The sequence below is a fragment of the Mytilus californianus genome, unplaced genomic scaffold (assembly GCF_021869535.1).
Source record: "Mytilus californianus isolate M0D057914Y unplaced genomic scaffold, xbMytCali1.0.p SCAF_3, whole genome shotgun sequence".
In the NCBI taxonomy this organism is placed as follows: Eukaryota; Metazoa; Mollusca; class Bivalvia; order Mytilida; family Mytilidae; genus Mytilus; species Mytilus californianus.
The window spans coordinates 129,962,055-129,973,667 of record NW_026262679.1 but is presented as its reverse complement, the minus strand read 5'-3'; the positions used below and the strand labels follow the sequence as shown (position 1 = coordinate 129,973,667).

At 33.0% G+C, this 11,613-nt stretch overlaps 1 protein-coding gene and 1 long non-coding RNA gene across 5 annotated transcripts in view; both read left to right on the top strand.

Annotated features, from left to right (window-relative positions):
• Positions 1-11,613, top strand: part of LOC127736219 (uncharacterized) — a 73,718-nt gene that overhangs the window by 29,015 nt on the left and 33,090 nt on the right. The window contains exons 1-2 of one of the 4 annotated variants that reach the window (XR_007998863.1): positions 4,328-4,401; positions 4,838-4,957. The exons of 2 other annotated variants lie outside the window; for them this stretch is intronic. The gene's annotated coding sequence lies outside the window, so the exon portion shown is untranslated. Of the gene's footprint in view, positions 1-4,327; positions 4,402-4,837; positions 4,958-4,978; positions 5,057-11,613 lie in introns of those variants that run through there. One more of the 4 variants, XR_007998864.1, reaches the window with a different exon arrangement.
• LOC127736222 (uncharacterized) lies at positions 5,097-6,114 on the top strand. The gene is made up of 2 exons (XR_007998866.1): positions 5,097-5,633; positions 6,012-6,114. It is a non-coding gene; the product is annotated as an uncharacterized LOC127736222 (long non-coding RNA).

The window sequence follows — 11,613 nt, the reverse complement described above, 5'->3', positions numbered from 1 at the left end:
CACAAAAATACTGAACTCCGAGGAAAATTCAAAACGGAAAGTCTCTAATCAAATGGCATAATCAAATGATAAAACACATCAAACGAATGGACAACAACTGTCATATTCCTGACTTGGTACAGAGACTTATATGACGATTGCTTCTGATTGCTTGAATAGGGCATTCAGTTTTCGTGGCAATTCCTTTGATACTTTTAATACTTAAACGGAATGTGTGCTCATCATAATCTTGCATAAGCTCAAATATCAGGAAATTCCCTCAATAAAGAACCTTTTATCTAGGAAACATTTAGTTTTTATTGTTTATTGTTCACCTGATATTTAATGAGACTTGTATTTGGGTAATATACATGTTTTAAATATTTTATCAAATGCTCATTTCGAGCCTTTTTGGCAAAAATAGAAATAGAGAGGAACTGAAGGAACATAATTACAAAATTCATAATAAAGCAACGGAACAACATCTTTATCCTTTCTTGTCACCTGTATGTCAACACAAAGCAATAGCATAACCTAATTGTAAGCTCAAAACGACCCGTAGGAGCGGTTTCAATGGAATGCTATCGTAGATGTTGATGTACCTGCACCTGTGCATTTACGATTAACAATGATGATCTTGTTGTTCATAAGACTACTTAGTCGAGAATCACTTATCAAATTAAAAGCAACAGTATTTTTCCGAAATATATATATATAAATATGCATATAGACAATACAAACAGCGTTTAACAAATCTGAAATAACCCACTGGGCCCGTATGCATAAAGCTACTTAAGATTAGATTTTCTTAAGTAAACACTTAGTTAAGGTGAATTCTATAAAAACATCTGAAAGTAAGTTATTTCTAATCAAATTCTTATAAGTTTAAGACACACCCACTTAAAGTAAGAGGTATGCAGAAAACACCCGCAAACTAAGAAAACGCCTAGATTATCCATAAGTATAAGCTACCTTAAATTTTTCAAAAATAGGTTTGGTTCGATATGAAAACCCCTTTTTGTTATTATGATGAAAGGAAAGTGATAAAAAAGGTATATTTCTAATCGAAATACATTTAGAAATAAATGATTTAATTAAACTTGATCCTATATCGTCAGAGTTAAAAAAAAATATATATGGTTGTCTCGAGAAAATATGCACCCTCCGCCTTAGAGATGGGACACTTAAGATTTGCTAACATGATTTACCATTATTAAGATGGATTATTTGCTTCACAATAATGTTGAGCATCCATTTAGCGACTCCTAATGTGATTGAAGTCTGGTTTGCTATTAAAAAAAATTGCTAGTGAATAATTTCGATATATTTTTATATTTTACATTTATCACTTCATGCATAAGTTATCCCACTTCTTTTGGATCTTTTAAGAATATCTCCTGCACTTATAATTTCTCCATATGCGCCAAATTGTTTGGACACTTTAGTTGGTTAAGTTGAGATTTTTTTTAAACACCAAGATCAATTTTTCCCCAGTTCTTAATAAAAGTATACATTGTGTAATGTAAATAATCATAACAAACTTTAATACGGACGAGCACATGCGATGAGCTAACATATATCATACGGTAATTGGAAAATGTTCCGGTTTCAGTATTCGAAGACTTGAGTAATTTTATATATACGACTTTTTCTTAACTAAGGGAAATCTTAGTGAAATCTAAGTTTAAGTAACATTTAAATTGCATATTGTGTTATGTCTTATCGTGTGTGGTTGAATTCTGTAGTTTTGGTACATTTCACATATGTCTAATTTGCCAGAATAGTCGAGTTAATTTCCATTTTCCATGGATAAAGTATTGTGTTAGTCCAAATAGTTATGACGTAGTCACAGCATTTATTTAAAATAGCCTTTCAATACCGTCATAGTCATGATAATTGTTTGAACTAGTATTGTGAAAATAATTGTATGAATTTCAAGATTATAAATTTGTTACAAAATACGTAACTGTTTGTGATGTCCTGTGCTGTCGTTAATGGAAGATGTTCGTTGTCATTCTATTATTATACATGTTGTAACGACTATTATATTATTTATTTGTGCGTTTCTCTGTGCTGAGTGTTCTTGCGTTTGTTTGTGATGTATTTCTGTCACGTAATGTTGTCAATTAAGCGATATTTTTCAACATTGCCCAGGAGGTTTGGCTAGCCATAAAACCAGGTTCAACCCATCATTTTTCCTTAAAATGTCCTGTACCAAGTCAGGAATATGGCAGTTGTTATCAAATAGTTCGTTTCTATGTATGTTGGCGTTTGTTTTTGTTGCACATCAGTGTTTCTGTTGTTCCGTTGTTTTCCTCTTATAGTTGATTGGTTTCCCTCGGTTTTCGTTTGTAACCCCGATTTGTTTTCTCTCAATCGATTTATGACTTTTGAACAGGCGGTATACAACTGTTGCCTTTATTTACGTAAAGATGATTTATGCATAATGACCCTGGAGATTTGCAGCCGCACTTTTTTAATGTAGTGATATAAATTCCTATACGTTAAATTTCAATCTGTGTACTGCAGATTCATTGATATAGTGTAAGTCACGCATGCCAATATATTTCACCTTTATAAGTTTGTTGCATGAACATTAATAATATTTGTTAATGATTGATATTTGTGAAAGAAGCATGGTTATACTATCAACATCGATGAGCGTAAATCTGTATGTTTTGCTTATTAAATTTTGTTGTTTATTTATCATTTCACATGCAAGCAATTTTGAAGACATAATGTGAAGAAAGGAGTATATAATCATGATGTTTTGCATTAAAAAAATAAATGTTAAAATAACATTAACGGTACCAATTTTTCTGCACCAGATGCGCATTTCAACAATAAATGTCTCCTCAGTAATGCTCGATGCCAAAATATTTGCAAATCCAAATTCATAAACGCAGAGGTAGCAAAATGGTATACTGGGTAAAAAAAGAAATGAATATTGATCATACTTTGACTTATTCTGGGACGCATACCAACAACAATCATTGAACTACAAGAGTCTCAATTTCACGGTACTTGTATTATCAAATTCAAAGGTATGCTTGAAATAGCTCAAGCAAATATATGTATATGTAGTATGGTTACAAAGTCTACTATACAAAATAATCATGTCGACTTTGTGTATATAAAATTAACATACAAAATACCTTGGAATTTCGTTTTTATGATCTTCTTTCAAATATTTATAAAGTTGCAATAACTTAGTCAACACAAGCAAAAAGTAAAATAACAAAAATCCGGAACTCCAAGAAAAATTCAATTTAGTTACTGCGGTTCTTACAGTTGTACTTAGTTTCTTAAATACTTTTGTTAGTTGTTTTTTGGTGTTTTTTTTTATTTGCTTCGATCTGATGGGACATGCCTTTTTCATCTGAATGTTATAGTTTGTTCTTATGCTAAGGAAGGTTGGGCCTCCGCAAATTTGTTTTATTCAGTCAAATTCTGTATGTGACTTACTCAAGTCAGGAGCATGTTCGTTAGTGGTTGTGCTTCTTGCTGTATATCATAATTGTTTTGCGTTTATTGTTTGGTTCATAAACCGGGTAATTAGTTTTCTCGTTGAATTGTTTGACATTGTTATTTTGGGGCCTTGTATATCTTTTTATGCGGTATGGGCTTTGGTCATTTTTGAAGGCCGTACGATGACCTATAGTTGTTGACTTTTATGTCATTTTGATGTCTGATGGAGAGTTTTCTCATTGGCAATCATACCACATCTTCTTGATTTTATTTTGACACCGGGCTTCGAAAATCGTTTATTTAAGTCGTATTTTGCTTTTATTTCTATATATATCGATAGCATTTTAAAGGTTGATAATTGAAAATTAAGTGACTATGCATTGACACATCGAACAATTAAGATAAGTGCACATCTATACAATTATTGCACCTTTGTGTGCAATTATACGTTAAGTTGATTTCATTTCAATAGTACAAATATGAACGCATTCTTTCGAATTAAAGTAGATTAATGGTAAAAATAAAAGAGCGTGCACAAGTAACAGGCATTAAGCAATATGTATTTATTGCAATACTCTTCATATTGATCTTAAGAAGTTTACTACGATTTCTAACTCTAAAATGTTTTAACTGTTTTTCCTATTAATGTTAAACAGAATGCATAATAATGGATGTTTTATATGACAGATGTGCCCATAAACTTAACATAAAATACTTAGCTTCTATCCAATGACATTGACATGCTAGTCATAGTAGTAACCTTTCCAACCTGTGATTGTTTAAATTTAAATCTACGTTGTTTTTTTGTGTGTGGTTTTGGATTTAAAAAATTCCCCCATTTAGCAGTATTTCCTTTAATCAAAATAGTATAAAAGTGGAATGCTTTCTCAGTGTTCTCTATCACACCTGGTCTTTTTGTCCATCTTCAAATACTTTCGAGAAAAGAAAACACAGGTTAGTTATTTACCTTATTTGTTTCTATCACTTTGAGTTTAGTTTTTTAGTTTGATATCTTAAATTTAAATGCATAATTTTATCAAAAATGTACTTCGAAAGGGCATTGAACTGCTGTATCTAAATATTTTTCTTCAAAATGTTTTCTCAATTTGGTCTTTTAATGACAGAGGAAGAGAGACAACGATAAATGTGTATACTAGATTTTATGTAGGTTTTCGTGTAAATGAGTTAGAAAAAATTTCTTTAAATATGAGTGGCTTTTTGTATCATATTGTCTATAATGCAGTCTTTTCAATAGTATTTTGGTGTAAACATTTTCTATGAATTGTCATTTTTGTCTGACGTAGCGTGAATATATCAGTAATACTTTAAATCCCAATTAATAAGATACAATAATGTTGATGTTATTAAACCTTTTTTTATTTTTGTACAGAAACCATGAATACATTAGTCGTAGTTATTTTGTTTGCTGTGATGGCTACTTTGGCCACTGCTCGCGGTTATGATACATACAATAGAAATCAAAGATCATGGGATTTGCTCGGATCTAGAGGTCTGAATAATGGATGGAATAGTAGAAATGTGAACAATGGATGGAATAGTGGTTGGAATGGCGGACGTCTGACAGGGAGATTAAATGGCGGATATCGAAGTAATATTTTACAACATTCTTACCTTGTTATCGATACTGATTTACAAATATTCATCATCACTGCTTCATTTACTACTGTTTTGGCTTGATATTTACAATTTAATTTAAGTACCCTTTTTCAAATGATTTATTTTTACCAACGAAAGTATTCTAGCACTTTTCGTATACCTAATTTACATTCACATGAGTATTTCTTTCTAAAAGTGTTCACTTGTATATACTATCGTTGCATTTGTATTCCCAATATACTTTGATTTAGATGTAAAGTAAATAAAAGAAACTTTTACATATTATATTAAGATGAAAGTGCGTCAATAGGTTTATATTTAACATATATTTTTAAATCACCAATATATCGTGACATTCTGAACTAAGACGTGGAATAATTGTAGAATAGATATAATAATAGTAATAACTTCTGTAGGATACAAAAGAGCAGCTACTGGATACGGCTCATATGATCCACACAGAAGCAGTCATTTTGACAGTGGATTAGGACGGTTGAACAGATGGGGAACAAATTCAGGAAGGAGATCTAATTTAGGATGGAGATCTAATTCAAGATGGAGTCAGCTAGGTAGGTTTCGATCATTTGTCTGATGATGGAGAAAAAAAACTCACTTAATCTTTTATTTAAGAGAGAGATTTAACTCTGATTATATCTGTATGATATAGGAAATTCACCATTCGAACTTTCGAACTAACGAGTTTCTATTTCTGTTTAAAGATATCCATCCCATACATTTACTGTGAAAAAGGTAGTGGTCGATATCAATCTGATTAACGATTACAGTTGGTTTATTTTCATGTTCAGCAATATTTAGCTTTTTTATATCGAAATAATGAAGTAACTGTAAACAAAATAGAAAAGAAGCAGGGGTTTAATTTATGATATTTGTATAGTGTAAAGATACATAATATTTTCAAATTAACTGACATTACTTTTATTTTACAGGATATTAAGAAAGCCGAGGACACAAGGAGTACATTACAACATCTAAACATGACATAAGCCATCCGTAGATTTTTACTTTTTAAAATAAAATTTGTGAAATTAATGTGCATCTTTTTTCATTTATCTATAGTACTGTAAATGTATTTGTAACTAAACATCTAGAAATTTAAGTAAACTGCAGAACAAGAAAATATATATTCTTCCAGAAAAGGCACGCATGGACAGTTAAAAAAATTAAAAACACTTATTTATAACATTAATTGTTTTCTAAAAAGCGCTTTTCTGGATTTTCCTTCAAAATCAACGCTCATAACATGAATACCTGAGAGCCAAAGATGTTTAGCTGATCAATTAAGCTCATCATAAACACGCAAAGAGCTCTATGATCAAACAAGGCCTAAAATGAAAACCAGGTCAACTCTGACTGAGAGAGTTGGTACGTCAATTTTTATAATAATTTCTCAATTCAATTGCAAAAGTATGTTACTGATCATGTATGTACCGAAGCAACGACTAGTAGGCTGCTAATACCAAGTTGGGACTAACAGTCTACCAGCAGTGGTTTCGATTTAGTGGTAGAAAAATAAAATAACGCTTTATAAGTTTGTTGCATCTAACGCGCTTTCATGTATAAGAAAGGCGAAAGATACCAAAGGGACATTTAAACCAATCAGTCAGAAATGAACTGATAATGCAAGGACTTAAAAAGAAAAAGACTAACAGACTAACAACAGTACACAAAACACATCATTGAAAAAACTTAAGACGGCAACACGAACCCCACCAAAAACTTTGGGTGATCTCAGGTGCTCCGGAAGGGGTAAGAAGTTCCACATGTGGCACCCTTCGTGTTGCCCATATTAGTACAAACCTGGTTATAAGTCTAATTCGTTAGGTCGCATTCGGGGAAAAGGGGACGGGATTGGAACAAATCCGTTTTCATCTATGAAATGGTCAACCAATTTGCAATGGCGTCCGTAAAATTTACGGAGAGATGATATCAATATCTTTTATTACGGACACTTATACTCCGTGGTAAATACTTCGGTACTGACATGATTTATGACAAATCTTTCTTAAATTTTCCTTTTCTAAATTTAGAAATGATTAAGAATCAAAAGAGAGGCAAAAAACACCAAAGGGACATTAAAACTCATAAACCGAAAATAAACTGATAACGCAATGGGTAAAAAAAAGACCAACTGACAAACAACAGTACACAAGACACAACATAGAAAACTAAAAACTGAGCAACACGAACCCCACCAAAAACTGGGGATGATCTCAGGTGCTCTTGAAGGGTAAGCAGATCCTGCTCCACATGTGGCACCCGTTGTGTTGCTCATATTAGTACAAACCCGGTAATAAGTCTAGTTCGGTAGGTCACATTCGAGGAAAAGGGGACGGGGTTTTAGTTACGACATTTGGAACATATCCGCTATCATCTGTGAAACGGATATTCCATAAGGGTTAACCAACTCGTGATGGCGTCCGTGAAATTTACGAAGGCATGATTTCAACTTCACCACTTGGAACTATTGGTTTAAAAACTTACTTGTGAGCAGCAACCGTATATCAAGGAAATCATGAAAGAAAATACAAGCACTGGAATATCGTATCAACTGGGAGATATTTACTCCGTATGTAGGCGCTGCTGGAAAGTTGCTACATAGAAATGGGAATTTCACAATTGGGAAGCTAAAATCATCTCTTTTGTCGTAAAGTTTTATTTTCAAACGACCCTCATTGTCAATTTCTAGATGTAAAAACAAATTCGCTTTTCGAAGAATAATCCTATAAAAACTATGAGAAAGCCAACTTTTTAGAACTCAATACTATAAAGAGAGTCGAGAGGTACAAGGGGGAACCAAAACTCATTAGTGGACGAGAGACCAATTAAAGTATGGCAAAAAAAAAACTAAAAACGACGAAACAAACATAGTTGAAGGGACCTATCGTTTTTATGATCTTCTTTCAAATATTTATAAAGTTGCAATAACTTAGTCAACACAAGCAAAAAGTAAAATCACAAAAATACTGAACTCCGAGGAAAATTCAAAACGGAAAGTCCCTAATCAAATGGCAAAATCAAATGATAGAACACATCAAACGAATGGACATCAACTGTCATATTCCTGACTTGGTACAGGCATTTTCAAATGTAGAAAATGGTGGGTTGAACCTTGTTTTATAGCGCTAAACCTCTCACTTGTATGACAGTCGCATCAAATTCCATATATTTACAACGATGCGTGAACAAAACAGATATAATAGGTAACATTGTCAAAATATGGGTACAACAGTCATCATTGTGTCACAATCTCAAAACAAACAAACATTTAACAAAGAAGCACAAAAAGCATCTATCAAATATAACAACAACATTCATCGCTTACTTATATATGTATTATAAATCAACCCATAAAGGATTGAAATATTTAAAGTCCTGTGACTGCATTCACATCTACTCTTAGTGTAGAGTTGTGTTTGACTCCAGAAAATGTAAACATCACACTGGAAGAATATAAAATAATTTTGTCGTTCAAAGTATTTTCAAAATTATAATTTCACATTGGGAATGGTGGAATATAGGGGTTGTTAGAACTAATTTCAGAAAAAGACCGAGATTTAAAATTATCCAGAAGTTCTTAAGAATTTTTAAGAATCCACATATGGTTAATACCACTACGCGAGTAAAATAATTTTGTCGTTCAAAGTATTTTCAAAAATATAATAGAACAATTACATTATGGTATTATAATAGAACAATAACAAGATGGTGGGATCTTTAAAAGTACAGAGCCACGTCATGTGTACCAAAGAAACACATAAAATCACACGTACAAAACATACCAGTAAAAATGAAAGATAATGCAAACACATTGATGGGATGTATAAGTACCGAGCCACGTCAAATTGATATCACAGAAAACAGACCAAACAGTAAAAGTAATATTAATAATAGAACAAAGACAAATAAAAGAACAATATAACACGTTATTAAGATGATAAGCAACGTCAGTACGCAGAATCTATACATCAAGACCATCATGTATTATTTGGAAGTTGATATGGAATATTTATCAACAAGGTCTTGGTACCTTCCGATGAACTATTTATGAAAAAGGACGAGACGTTCATTGACATACCCCTGGTTCATCAACTTTCTGCTCAGACACTGGTGACGTTTTACAAAGTCTGAGTAGGAGCTGCAAGCTCTTTCATATCGAATAAGTTGGGAAATGTATATCCCATATGCAGGTGAAGTTGGTATATTGCTACTAAGGTGGGGGAAATTGATAATTTCAAATTAAAATCGTCTCGTTTGTCATAGATTCTGGTACTGAGATGACTGTGTATGTCAAATTCGTGTTATAAGTTTAAAAATGAGGCGGAGGAAGCCGTGTCTGTTGTTTCTTTAATTTCTAGTTCTGGGGGATATATTAATGGAACCCAATCAGAAAAGTTCGGATTGTTACTGGAAAGAACATCATCAATATATCTGAAAGTGAAATTAAATAATCTGGCTTCTTTGATCTTTTTGTTTTTGACAAGTGTCTGAGGGAACTCCGATTCATATGAAAATAAGAAGAGGTCGGCAAGGAGAGGCGCACAGTTCGTTCCCATAGGAATGCCAACAATTTGTTGAAAAAGTCTACCTCCAAATTCAACAAATATGTTGTCGATAAGAAACTCCAGCATACTGATCACTTGTTCCTCTGTGTAACATGTTTTACCCTTTTGTTCACTATTAACAAAATATGCCTTATGATATCCCAAAGTAATACATTTATAGCGTATGCTACCATTTTTATGTTGAAAGGCATTGTGGATTATTTCTATCAGGCGATTTTTCAATTTCACATGGGAAATGGTGGTATACAGGGTTTAAAAATCAAAAGTTTTGATAGAACTAATTTCAGAAAAAGACCGAGATTTAAAAATATTCAGAAGTTCTTTAGAATTTTTAAGAATCCACATATGGTTAATACCACTACGCGAGTAAACAGTTTCACAGTATTTCTGAAGACCCTCTTTCACTGCGGACAGAATTCTAGTCAATCTAAATCACAATTCTTTAGTGGAACATGCAGATGAGCCGGCAATGTACCGTTGTTTGTACGGAATTTTGTGAAGCTTAGGTATCCAATACAAACAAGGTAAATTCTCCGATTTGTTGTTCAATGTAATGTTCATTGAAGCCATGAAGGACCTTTGATTTGCCAAAATCTCATCCTTGTCAAATGATATGTCATTGTATGTGGGATTACCTGAGTGCTCATGTATTCCTCATTCTTTTACAAGACATTCGTAGTAATACGATTTACATACAAAGGCAGTATCACTTGAAGCTTTGTCCGCAGGAACAACAACATACTTATCATGAAGAGATGATAGACATTTCACGGCCCTTTTGTCTCTGAAAACGGACTTTGGTCAATCATTCACACAGTTTTTCAACTTATAAATGCGACGTTTTATCAGAGACCTGATAGTTTTGACCCATTCTGACAAAGTGTCCAGTTCAACTTCTTCTCGTTTAGCCAATGCTCTGGCGTAGTCCTCAATGGAATCCATAATTATTTTGAAGTTATGGTTCCAATTAATGTGTTGGGGTTCTCTAAACTTAGGACCATGAGAAATCACCTTTCGGAGATTTTCATGTTGAATTATGTTTAGATCCCCAGTAATGACATGGCCAGAGTAGCTGTAATTATAAGGCGAGTGGGAACAGTCACATGTCAGAGGGTTGATTAGGTATCGTTCTAAGTCAATGTCCTGCAATGCTTGTTTATAATTAAATACTTTAGGTGCAGTGGTTTTGGTGAAACTGTAGGATACAATAGGAACAGACTGGTTTTGAAAATAAATAGGAATTTCAGATGTTACCTCCTTGTGATGTAGAACGTTGCAGATGTTGATTACATCAATTCCTCTTTTGATAAAATGAACAGGAAGGAATTTCCTCTTTTCCTCATGTAACGGTTTCGATCTTACTGGTTTGAAAAGACGGAAAAGCGCTACATCACAAATTATAGTGACAAGTCTGTATATTGAAGAAAATGTATTGATGCCTTCTTTTAAGTGCATATTCTCTCAAACATTTAAGAAAATTAACAGGCAGTAAAAAAAGAATAGTTCTAATGTAATGTAACCCTAGTGGATGATGAAGATGAGAAAGAAGGTCACCAAAGCTCCCAGAGGGCGATCTAGATTTGGAAGACTTTTTTACATTACGCCGATGGTAATGTTTTTGCCCATGACTACGTTGTTGTCGTAAGGTAGTATTAAATAAACTCATTACATTAACATCACTGCTGGCAGGACTTGACAAATTTCCTACTCCTTTGACATTATCATTGCAACCATATGGCATTGCAGTCCCTAATTCCCTTATCCAGAAATTTTCTCTATCTTTACGGAAAGGAGTACTTAGTACAGGGCTATTTGTGTGGTGATAAATTTTCTCGATGATGCGTACTTTCATAGATAAAGGAGGATCATTGTCCGATTGATTAAAATGGTTATAAAGAACCCTGAATTGCGGATCTTTATTATCAGACCGGTGTTGATTCATTCTTTTACGCAAAGTTTGTCGAGT